Source organism: Ictidomys tridecemlineatus, chromosome X (assembly GCF_052094955.1).
Source record: "Ictidomys tridecemlineatus isolate mIctTri1 chromosome X, mIctTri1.hap1, whole genome shotgun sequence".
In the NCBI taxonomy this organism is placed as follows: Eukaryota; Metazoa; Chordata; class Mammalia; order Rodentia; family Sciuridae; genus Ictidomys; species Ictidomys tridecemlineatus.
The window spans coordinates 115,797,848-115,811,229 of NC_135493.1; the positions used below are offsets into that span (position 1 = coordinate 115,797,848).

At 36.2% G+C, this 13,382-nt stretch overlaps 1 long non-coding RNA gene across 2 annotated transcripts in view; it reads right to left on the reverse strand.

Moving 5' to 3' along the window:
* The window catches only part of LOC144371791 (uncharacterized), a 156,808-nt gene that overhangs the window by 7,091 nt on the left and 136,335 nt on the right, over positions 1 to 13,382 (reverse strand). For both annotated transcript variants that reach the window (XR_013431908.1, XR_013431909.1), the window contains exon 2: positions 6,105 to 6,210. This is a non-coding gene — a long non-coding RNA (uncharacterized LOC144371791). The remainder of the gene's footprint in view (positions 1 to 6,104; positions 6,211 to 13,382) is intronic.

Consider the following 13,382-nt stretch of genomic DNA (forward strand, 5'->3'; position numbering starts at 1 on the left):
TGCAGTATGTTTTCTGCTCCTCACCAAGCCAAGTTCACTAACCTGATGGGCAAGAGGAAGTGGAAAAGGGAGTCTCAAATAAATGGTGCTCTCGTCCTGTGCATTCTCTCTTACTTAAAAGTATCTTACTCAAAACATAGAGGGTAATGCAGAAGATAATGCTTCCATTTTCTATATGTATAACATATTACCACAAACAGCAGCTTAAAATAATATATATTTATTATGTCACAATTTTTTGTGGGTCTATTGATGGGTCCTCTATAATCAGGGAAGAAGCAATGGCTTGATCTGAGATTCAGGGACTTTTTCCAAACTCATTCGGGTGGTTGGCAGAATTTAGTTCCTTGAAGTTGGAGGAGGCTCCAATCTAGAGGCTCTCAGTCCAGAGGGCTGTTTACAGTATGGTTGCTTGATTCTTCAAGGCCTTTAGGGGACACTTCCCACTTCAAGTCTCTTCCTTCAGGGAAGGTCTGGACATAATTTTAAAAGTCTCCCCCAGTTCTGCAAGGCCCACCCAGGAGAATTTCTCTTTTGATTAACTCAAAGACAACTACTTAGGGACCTTTACTACATCTTCAAAATTCCTTCACTTTTGTCATACTCTGTTATTGGAGAAGTAAGTCCCAGTTCCACTTTTCACTCAAGGGGAGAGGATCACAGCAAAGTAAGAATACCAGGAGGTGGGAATCATCTTAGAATTCTGCTTCCCACTACAGCATCTTGTATGTTGACATTGATAGCACTGACAGAAAAGGAGAATAAATATGTTGGATGTCAGAATCCATTTCCCATCCAATAAGATGACAGCTTGAAATAATAAGCTGAAACTAGCGAAGAAAAACACAAGATCCATACTTTTAACATGAGAATGCTGGCTTAAAAGTAGCTCTGGGGAAAAAGACTTGGGGGATTCAATTGTTTATAAGCACAATAAGTAATGTTTGTATAGTTTGATTTTTTAAAGGCTCATAATGCAATTTATAAAGTAATAATAATTATATAGTGTCCAGATCAAGAAAGAAAACATAAAACACTGGACTTGGTATTGCATATGCCAAGCCATGTCTGGAAATTTTTTTGGCAGTTCTGGACTTGACATTTGAAGTTGAACATTGCTCAGATGAAATTTTGAAATCAAATCATATGAAAAATGTTTTAAGGAACTATGGATGTTTATAAAATAAACTGAAGAGGAAACAGGATTGCAGCCATGTAAGAGTTGAGCAGGCAGAAATAAGATGAGAAATACAAGGAAACGTATTTCCTTTCAGTCTAAGAAATTTAGTTCTAATATTTGGAGTCTTCCACAAAAGAAATGACTTAGGGGTAAGGGAATTCATATTCAAAGCCATTCCAATCCATGGATGTTCTTGACGCCTTTTCTACCTCTAATAATCATGCCATTTCTCACCTTTATTATTTAACCTAACCTCATTTTCCATTGGTAATCATGGATAGGTTTGTTCTACCACATACATAAAGCAAACTCCCTCCGCCTCACATTCCACCAAGCTTCTGCCTCTTTCTCCCATCCTCTTTGAAGAATGACTTTCCGAGAGAGCAGCATACACTGGTGGCCTGTGCGCCATGGTCTTCATTCACCTGTCTTCAAACCAGTCTGGTTTCTGCTCCCATCAAGACACCCAAGTGATCTTCGTTAAATCCCTGTGGTTAAGTACAGGTGATGATCTTTTAAGTTTCTCTCACATGACACCCTTGAGCACACTGTACTTTTTGCAATCATCTCTTTCCTTGGCCTCTCTGACATTGCATTGTCTTGACACCCCTCTGTCTCCTCTAAGTCTGTTGAGATCTTTACTATCTATGATTCATATTGTTACTGCTCCACCAGACTCTGTCCTGAGTCTAGCTAGTCACATTCTACATGATATCTTTTCTACATGGGGTGATTTTAGTGACTCTCATTGCTCTAACTGCTGTTAAATCACTGTGGGATCTCACTTGTAGTGTTGATCTTTCTCTTTTCAATTCTGTGCCTCTTTAATCCAAAGACCAACCAGAGGGCTTCATTGGAAAACCTCAGAGAAACATGAAACTCACTGAGGCCAAACCTTAATTACAATCCCCCACCATGGCCCACTACCCCAAATTTTTCTCCTTCAGATTTCTCATGTCAGAGAATGGTTGGCAGGTTGTCATCTGTGTACCCATCATTATCTTCACCAGTTCTCCTTACTCCATCAGTCTGCAAGTCCTGAAGTTACCACTGCTAGATCCATTGAATTCTCTCCATTTCTATTGATTCTAACTTGATTTAAGCCATCAACTTCTGCCTGGATTAACACAATAGATTTGAGTCCAAATGGTACTCTTTTAATTCTCTCCACAAGTTTCTGTAGTTACTACAGTCAGAGTGTTCTTTGAAAACTTTTAAAAACCAGATTGTGTTCTTATTCTCTATTCCTCTACCATTTATAATATGTCCACCTTCCGGTATATCAGCTTTCTGACACTATAACAAATACCTGAGATAATCAACTTACAAAAAGAACAGCTTATTTTGACTTACAGCTTTAGAGATTTCAGTTTGTAATGAATTATCCCTGTTGCTTTGGGCCTATGGTGGTACATCATAGTTGGGAGCACAAGGTGCAGAAAACTGCTCGTCTCATGGCAAATCAGAGAGTAAAGAGAAAGAGACTGGGGTCCTACAATCCCCTTCAAGGGCATGTCCCCAGTGACATGAAGACCTCCCACTAGACCTGACCTCTTAAAATTTATACCACCTCCCAATAGCATCATGCTACGGATCAAACCTTTAACACATAGACCTTTGGGGAATATTCTAGATCTAAACTATAGCACTCCTTAATTTAGCCTTCAAGATCTTTTATGACATGACTTCTTGTCTTTCCAGCACTGTCTTTGCCATCCCTTTCCCCCATGTTGTGGTCTCCACCAATATTATACCATTAATAGATCCCTGTGGCAGCAATCCCTGTCCACCGAAAAATGCATCAATTCTTCCTCATTTCATGAGCATATGTCATCCAAAAAGAGTCAGAAAACCTGGGCTCTGAAATTACCATGAGGAAGGCCACTGATCTAATTTGATTGGACCACGAATCATTTGATTGGACTATGATATGAACAAGAAATAAGTATTTTATTGTTTTCGGTGTCTTCCATTTTGGAATTGTCTGTTGCAGGAATCAGCCTACATTACTACAACTATCCACTTCAAAACTATTGGGTGAAAGAGAAATAAACTTCTATAGTCTTTAAGTCACTGTATTTGAGTTCTATTTCTTATAGCAGCTTAGCTTTATGCAAACTAACTAAGAGTTTGGTTCAGAATACATTCTACAATAATATATAAACAGATGACCTCATTCACATGATAATCTTTCCAATGTGGTACATGCATTCCATAAAATACAGCCAGTCTTCCATGTCCATGGGTTCTGCATTTGTAGATTCAACCAATCTCAGATCAAAAATATTTGGGAAAAAATTTGAATCTGTACTGAATATGTATGGATTTTCTTTCTTGATGTTTTCCCTAAACAATATAATATAACAACTATTTACATAGCATTTACATTATATTAGGTATAGTAATCTGGAGATAATTTAAAATATGCAGGAGGATGTGTGTAGGTTATATGCAAATGCAATGCAATATTATGTAAGAGAATTGAGCATCTGCAAATTTTGATATGTGTAGTGAGTACTGGAACAAATCCCTCAAGGATATTGAGAAAAAACTATACTTTGAAACAGTTGGGGGAATTTGGTTTTGTTTGTTTGTTTGTTTTGCAGTGCTGGGCATCAAACCCAGGGTCTTATGCGAGGCAAGTGCCCTGCTACTGAGCTACATCCCCTGCCCTAAAACAGTTTTTTTTGTTTGTTTTGCTTTGTTTTGTTTAAAATTGAGAATGATACATAATATACTGAAATTGAAATACATGCAAGAAAAATTTAAGTGGAAAAAAAGCAGCCTGGTGATAGCCAACCTATGTAAATTGCTATTGCCAAATACTAATTATATATCCAAAAAAAAAAACTTGTATGTGGAATATATAAAATCTTACAAGTCATTTACAAAAAGACAAATAACACAATTTTTTTTAAATTGGCAAAAGATTTAAATAGAAGTTTCTCCAGAGGAGATATAAAAACGGCTGAGGAGCACATGAAAACATAGCCAATATCATTAGTCATTAGGGAAATGCAAATCCAAAGTATAAGCCCGGGTGGTGACATACATATACCTGTAATTCCAGTGGCTGAGGAGGCTGATCAAGAGTTCAAAGCCAGCCTCAGCAGCAGGGAGGGAGAGGGAAATGCTGGGGAGTGATATTGGCCAAATTATGTGGTTGTATTGTGTTCAAGTATGAATATGTAACAAATTCCATCATTATGTACAACTATAATGTACCAATAAAAAATGTGGGGGGAAAAAAAAGCCAGTTTTAGCAACTTAGTGAGGCCCTAAGCTACTTTAGCAAGATCCTGTCTGTAAATAAAATATAAAGGGATGGGGATGTGACTCAGTGGTTAAGTGTCTCTGGATTCATTCCCCAGTAATATATATATATAAAGAATAAGAATAATAAGATGCTGAATGCAGAGTTATCATATAATCTAGCAATTCCACTCCTAGATACATGCAAGAGAAATTAAAACATACATCTACACAAGTATTCCTAGCAACACTACTCATAATTGACAAAAAGTGGAAACAGCCCTAATGTTCATTATTTGATGCGTAGATAAACACAATGCAGTATATTCATGCAACAGACTGTAATTCTGCAATAAAAAGAAATGAAGTTACAATTGAATGAGCCTTGAAAGCAACATGCTAAATAAAAGAATCCAGACACAAAGGACCACATGTTCCATTTATGTGAAATGTCCAGAATAAGCAAACCCAGAGATTCAGAAAATAGATTAGTGGTTGCCTGTAGCAATGGGGCAGAGGGAATGGAGAGTGATTGTTAAAAGGTTCAGGGTATCTTTAGGGGATGATGAAAATGTTCTAAAAATAGATTGTGGTGTTTGTTGAACCTCTTGGAATGTATTAAAAACTGTCAAGTTGTATATTTTAAACAAATTAAATGTATGTATGTGAATTGTATCTCAATAAAGCTGATAAAATAATTGCTATTGCCAGTTCCTTGAAGCAATTTAGAGATAGATATGAGGGATTATTGATCTTTCAAAATAATTTCCAGGTTTTTTGGGGGCTGGGGTTGTGGCTCAGCGGTAGAGCGCTTGCCTAGCTTGTGCGAGGCCCTGGGTTCGATCCACAGCACCACATAAAAATAAATAAATAAATAAAATAAAAACATTGTGTTCAACTACAACTAAAAAGTAAATATTTAAAATAATAATAATAATGTGGCAGAGCGCTTACCTGGGGCTGTAGCTCAGAGGCAGAGCGCTTACGTAGCAAGTGTGAGGCACTGGGTTCAATCCTCAGCACCACATAAAAATAAATAAAGCTATTGTGTCCATTTACAACTAAAAAATATTTTTAAAAAAATAAATAAAATAATAATAATAATTTCCATGCTTTTATATATCTCTAAATCTAAGCCATGCTCCATTGTTCACCAATTCTATCAGCATTACAAAAGGTAAAGAATTAAAAGTGAGAATGAGTTTATCTGCTAAAGCACAGCTGACTGAAATGCCCCAGAAAACAACAACTTACCATTTAAAATATAAGTTCTCTCCTGTCTCTGTAAATTAACAGCTGATCAACTATGTGCATTTCTGAAACCAACGTGTTTTGGCAGCTCCTAATTGTAAGATATATAGCCTATCTCTAGAAAACTTTCTTTTTTGGTAGTGTTGGGGCTCAAACCCAGGGTCTTGCACATGGTAGGCAAGTGCTCTACCACTCACCTACACCCCCCAACCATTTTTATTCATTTATTTATCTTTTATTTTGAGACAGGGTCTCACTAAGTTGCTTAGGGACTCACTTAGTTGCCAAAGCTGGCCTCAAACTTGTGATCCTCCGCTTGAGCCTCCCAACTAACTGAGATTACAGGTGTGTCACCACGTGGGGCTCCTGGAAAATCCCTTTAAAAAGAACCATTCCCTAAAATTCTATAACCAGAACTCACCTCAAGCAGTCAACAGGTTGAACTCGGCTCCATGTCCAACACATGAATGTAAGACAAAAGTACTCCAGGCCTCTCCATGCTCTTGAAACCAAGACATGGTCTTCAACTGTAAGTTGAAATAATTTCAATTTTAGAAAAATTTGCAAAAATAGTAAAAAAGAATTCCCATATACTTGTTATTCATGTTTATTTTCACTAATTTTTGATAATCTGCCACATTTGCTTTATCATAGTCTCTCTCAGTACACACACTAATGTATGTGCAAATGTGCACATGTATACACAGACTTTTTTTCTGAGCCATTTTCAGGAGCATATACATTTATCCCCTAACCCTTTAATGTGCATTTCCTATGTTTTCTAATATAATTTAATATATTTCCAACACATAATCTTACATAACTCTGGTGCAGTTACTGAAGTTGGAAAATTTACCATTGATGCATGATTTTGCTCTAATCTCTAATCGATATTCCATTATTGATTGCTCTAACAATATTTTAATTCTAATTTAGAAAACTGAGAATGGAACCACCATTTGACCCAACAATCCCACTCCTCGGTCTATACACAAAGGACTTATAAACAGCTTACTACAGTGACACAGCCACATTTACAGTGATGCAGCAGAATGCAATTCAATTCATATTACACACATAGAGCACAATTTTTCATGTCTCTGGTTGTACACAAAGTAGAGTTACACCATTTGTGTCTTCATACATGTACTTAGGGTAATGATATCCATCTCATTCCACTGTCTGTCCTACCCCCATGTCTCCTCCCTTCTCCTCCCTTCCCATCCCTCCCCTCTGCCCTATCTAGAATTCATCTAATCCTCCCTTGCCCCCCCCACTCACATTATGGATTAGCATCCTTATATCACAGAAAACATTTGGTATTTGTTTTTTTGGAATTGGCTTACTTCACTTAGCATTATATTCTCCAACTTCATCCATTTACCTGCAAATGACATGATTTTATTCTCTTTTAATGCTGAGTAATATTCCATTGTGTATATGTACCACAGTTTCTTTATCCATTCATCTACAGAAGAGCATTTAGGTCGGTTCCACAATTTAGCTATTGTGAATTGAGCTGCTATAAACATTGAGGTGGTTCTGTCACCATGGTATGCTGCTTTTAAGTCCTTTGTGTATAGACTGAGGAGTGGGATAGCTGGGTCAAATGGTGCTTCCATTCCCAGTTTTCCAAGGATTCTCCATACTGCTTTCTGTATTGGTTGCACCAATTTGCAGTCTCACCAGCAATGTATGAGTGTGCCTTTCTCCCCAATCCTTGCCAACATTTATTGTTGTTTGTATTCTTAATAGCTGGCATTCTGACAGCAGTGAGATAAAATCTTAGAATAGTTTGGATTTGCATTTTTCTAATTGCTAGATGTTGAACATTTTTTATACATTTTTTAAATTTAAAGATAGAATTTATTCTCTTGACGGTTTATTCATGCAAACTGTACATAAAAGAAAATAGTACAGTTTGTGTAACATTGCAAATATAAGGACTCAAAATGCTAGATAACAGAAGTAGTGTGACATCCTGGAAGTCAAAATGGAATTTGTGTTCATACAACTGATGATTTTTATTTGCTGAGTACAGACCCATTTACAATGAAAAGTTTTGCTAACCTTGGTAAGCTCATTAACTGTTTACATGACTTCTTACATCTATGTAGTTTTATTTTACAGTTGCAAGAATTGTTACGAAAAACTTTAACTTGCATAAATAAGATGAAAGAAAAATGCACTGAAAGACTTTAGAAAGTGAAAAATTGAGGCTTTTCCTAACCCATCCAAACTACGATAAAAAATAGCCTTCTTGTATAATTCATATTTTGTGCCTTGAGATCAACTCCTTAGCAAACTATGACAAAATCATGATTAGAAATTGATTACTTTAAAATTATGATATCAGTTAAAAATAAGAAAGTTTTGAAGTAGAATTGTCAACCAAAATGCTCTCATTTTAAATAAATCAAACAATAAAATTCCTATTATCTTCATCATATATTTTTTGATCACATGTATATCCTCTTCTGCAAAGTATCTGTTCAGCTCCTTGACCCATTTGTTGATTGGGTTAGTTATTTCTTTTCTTTTCTTTTTTTTTTTTTTAAAGAGAGAGTGAGAGAGGGGAGAGAGAGAGAGAGAGAGAGAGAGAGACAGAGAGACAGAGAGAAAGAGAGAGAGAATTTTTAGTATTTATTTTTATTTTTAGTTCTCGGCGGACACAACATCTTTGTTGGTATGTGGTGCTGAGGATCGAACCCGGGCCGCACGCATGCCAGGCGAGCGCGCTACTGCTGAGCCACATCCCCAGCCCTAGTTATTTCTTTTACAGAAATTTTTTATAGTACGGGATCCTGTCCAGGATTATGCACTGCATTTAGGCATCATATATATTTAATCTCCTCCAATCAGGAATAGTTCCAGAGCCTTCTTTTTCTTTGATTAATATTTTTATTTCATTCATTATTTTTTGAGCATATGGACCACATATTTTTAGAATATTACTTCATGATGTTTTCTCATTAATTAATTCAACTAATACATATCTGGCCAGAATACTACATATATGATATTGTACTTTCTCTGGGTCTCATAGTAGAAGTATATAATGCCATTTGGCTTTATTGGTGATGTTACTGTTGGTCATTTGGTTAAAATCTGGCTTCTTTACTGCATAAGTTTTCCTTTTATGACTAATAAATAATTGATGAGGAGGTACTTCAAGACTATGTAAATATCCTGTTCCTTATTAATCTCCTTTCCTCTATGATTGGGGGAAATAATTTTTTAAAGCACTCAAAATTCTTGATCCATGAAGACCATGCATTCATGGTACATGTTTGTGTCAAGGTTATCTTAGATTAGAGACCCCACTGGGCAGGAATTCATCCATGAAGCTTATCTGGCATGGAATGCAGTTGTGATATGTGTTCATAATAACTATGAAAAATTATTAGCAGCAGTGAAAGAGGGGCTTAAGTTGGATGTTTCAAATATGATATATCCATTCTATGAATTTTGTGCAGCATATTTAAAAATGGAAAGTTTCATATATACTGAAATCAAAATGTCTTCAAGAAACTTTAAAATGAAAAAAAGCAAGGTATAGAAAAATATGCACAGTATAATTCCATTTATGCTTTAAAAAACTATATTTGTACTTTTACATATTAATGTATGTAAATTTATAGAAACCAGCCTGGAAGAATTCATAGCAAACACTTAACAGCAATGACCTCTTTGGAGGAAAATAGGAAATTGGAAAGAGGCTGGCGCTTGGTATTGGGGAATAAGACATTCATTTTTCAGTTTAGACACCTCCATTTTTAGGAATGGAGTAGGAATATATTTGTTTTACTAAACCATATTTATTTTCAAGACATATTTTCTGAAAACACCTACATTAGCATTATTTCCAAAATTTCCTTTCTTGACAGTTTGGTTACTATTCATGTGAACAAAAAGCCTTGTACATAAATAAAGTCTCCTTTGCCGACTCACCAGTAGCATCCATGATATGTATCTATATTATATATATAGTAGTGTATATATTTATGTATAAGTGATATGTGTATTGTGCTGTCCCCAAATTAAAAACTGAAAGGTCATTTCTACCATTCCCCAGTATTTCTGACTTTCACAATTGGTAGTTATCAAACTGGTAGAGATTTGAATCAATCATACGGAACTTACCAATTCTCTAGCAAGTCATAATATAATCAGCCTCCAAGAACATTTGCTGTGACCCATTTGCTCAGTGAAGTAAAGATGTGATAGGGTGGAGAGTTAACATTGTTTCTTTGGATCTTCTCTTTTGCAGTTTGTATGGAAAGTGTCACCTAGTACTTTCACATATAGTAGCTATTATTTTCTTAAACTTATTACTCATGGAAAATTTAAAATATACAAAAGCAGACTGTACCTCAATGTATCCATCACTCAGTTTTAATCATTATACACTCATATATGTGTCTGTGTGTCTCCAGTATATCCATCACTCATTTTTAGTCATTATCAACTCACACATAAATATATTCATTTCCCTCACTCTACCCCCACCACCATTGGAAGTCAATTCTCCATGGGTGACTTGCATTTATGCCTGCCTATCTTGTGAGTACAGGGGCTGACTACCTTTGTTATGGACTATCTTTTCAAAAATGTGTGTATAGTGAACAATCTTGCATGAAAAACAGTCTGTTTTCAGAGCACAAGGCAGATTTGTTTACTGACAATATTATAATAAAGACACTATCTCCCTCCAAGGCAATGCCAGGCAGGTTTGCTTAATGTCTAGAATAAAAGATTTAGGATCTCAAAGCTCAGGGTTTCCCAGCTGTGATGCAAACCCACTGTTTGGACAACACCCACTTGGGCCACTTCACATTGCTCCCATAGGACCTAGATAGTAAGAAAGACCTGAGTGAACATAAAACTCATGCTGTTTTCTGGTCTGTGAATAATAAAGTCCTTTGTGCTGACCCAAGAGTATTGTGTCTTTTGCCAACATCCATGAAACTAGCAGACTACCTTGTGAGCTTGAAAGGCGGGGCAAATATTGATGCCCTTCAAAGTTCTTGACACCTACCTCCTCTCTCCTATATTATTTTAACAAATCCCAGGCATTACATTAATTACTTCATGCATTAGTATTTTTGTAGGTAGCAACTGTATATTCCTTAAAATCAATTTAAAAATAAAACTTAATTCCACACAGTAACATCTCTGGGATCAAGTTTGATAACTCTTGGGACTAAGTATGTTTCAAAACCCAGACTTTTCAGATTTTAAGAAGGTTAGAAGGGCTGGGGATGTGACTCAGTGGTTGAGTGCCCCTGAGTTCAAACCCTAATACCAAAAAAAAAAAAAAAAAAAAGAAAAGAAAGAAAGAAAGAAAGTTGGAGAGAACATAAACTATATATATATATTTTTTTTTTCACATCTTCATACATGTATTTTGTATAATGATGAGGTTCTCCTTTCACTATCCATGCTATTCCTCTTCTCCTTCCCTTTTAAACTATATATTAAGTAATATTTGCAATAGGGCCTGGGGCATGCAGTAATCAAACATTGATATATTTTCCATGAAAATTTCCATAAAGAGAGACAATAAAGGCCAGGCGCAGTGACCCATGCCTGTAATCCCAGCGGCTCAGGAGGTGGAGGCAGGAGGATCACCAGTTCAAAGCCAGCCTCAGCAATTCAGTGAGGTGCTAAGCAACTCAGTGAGACCCTGTCTGTAATAAAATGCAAAATAGGGCTGGGGATGTGGCTCAGTGGTCGAGTGCCCCTGAGTTCAATCCCTGGTGAGAGAGAGAGAGAGAGAGAGAGAGAGAGAGAGAGAATAAATAACCCCTCTTTAGTTCAGCTGGAATTTTGTCATTGATTAAGTCACAAAACAACTTTAGTTAATGTCAGAATTTGGAGCATTTCAAAACTGCAGACAAGGAACAATGGATCTAAATTCTTTAATCAAGTTCAAGATGTAGTCCCTCAGCATCCTGATAAGCAAAATCATTCTAAAAAAAAAAATCACAGACCTTTTATTAATGAGTCTGACCTTTTAAAAAGAGGTCTAAAATGAAGTTCTTTAATGCATTGATAAGATTTCAAATTGCATGTACTAATTTGACTATATTAGTGACATGTGATATTTTATCATGTTTCCATTTTGTAAGCATTAAAGATTTCTGAGCTTCCCTGATCAAAGTGGAAAATGAGTAATAAAGGTCTTTGATGAACTCAGATGCAAAAAAGGGCACGTACGGCAATTAGAAGAGAGGATGTTTAACCAAGGATGAATAAAAAAGGGGCCTGGACCAGAACAAATCATGTGTGGAAGGTAGAGGTTATTTACAGCTCCATTCACCCAGCAAGAGTAACAAGGCTTCCTGTCGTCTGTACACAAATCACGTTCATGTAAGACACAGAAAGCAGAAGGCTGCAGAAAGCCTTTTTCCGCTGTTCTCCAGCCAAGAATGGGGATGTATAGGCAGGTAAACATGAAATCGACACAGATGAGTTTAAAATGGATGAGGACGTGATTCTAGAACACTCATCTTCCTTAGATAATATCTACTTCTTTGGTTTGATGAGTTGCATCTCTGAGAAGGGGGAAGGAATGTCATATCATTTATTGAGTATCTACTATGTATCTGATAATTTGCCAGGTGCTTTCTATACTGCTAGCCTAATAAAAAATAAGGAACACAAAATTCATGGAGATTGAATAACATGTGCAAATGAATGAATGAATGAATAACTTTATGTGGCCAAGCATTTGTGGGCAATTTGCTAAGTGCAGGCACTGCTATATGCATTTCAGTACATAAGTGAATGGCGCAGGACTCCAACCTACAGGGAGTTCCCAATTTAGACAGAGAGACAGATATATAAGCACATAATTATAGTGTAATTTTAGACAGGCTGCTGTTGTGGTTCAGAATTTAACAATCAGACTATGTCACTTATAAAAACTGCTTTGCAGGAAAAAAAGAAGGAAATTTTTTGCTTTAACGGAGACTGAGAATAATTCATTCCAGTTCCAGAAAATGTTGACATTTAACACCTTATTTTATATTTAAAAAGAAAGTAAGATCTGAAAACCGCTGTGTGATGTAAAGAGGGTCTTTTGACTCTGGATAGGTGAAGGGAAAGTAGATCTTATGTCAAAAATAGACAAATACAGAAAGCTACAGAAAGGAGTATTAGTAAATGCTTTACAAAGCCATCATAGTGATGATTTTTGTTTTGCATGTCTTCACACATAAATGAAGAATTTATCATTTTGTTGAGACTTTTAACTCTTTAACTTATGATGCTTATGCTTTCTTATTCAAGGGCTCCCTTCTCTCTCACTAGAGACAACCAGGAGCTGAGGTGTAGGGGATCACAAAGGCAATAGTTTCCTTGTAGCAGCTCTCCCTGTTCATCTTCCTTATCCACTCATTCCAAGGATGACAGCATGCTAATCAACCCATTTACTCAGTTTTCATTACCCAGATGCTCTCTTGACACTGCAGATTCCTCAAAGATTCTAGACCACAATTTCATCTACTGGCTCATTTGCTTGGTTTGGTACAAAAAACATAATGCAGGCTTTGGGTTCAAATGTGGGCTTTGTCACCATCTCTGAACTATAATTCTCCTCGAGCACCTGGATTTATTTTTTTTTAATATTTATTTTCTAGGAGTAGTTGGACACAATACCTTTATTTTATTTATTTATTTTTATGTGGTGCTGAGT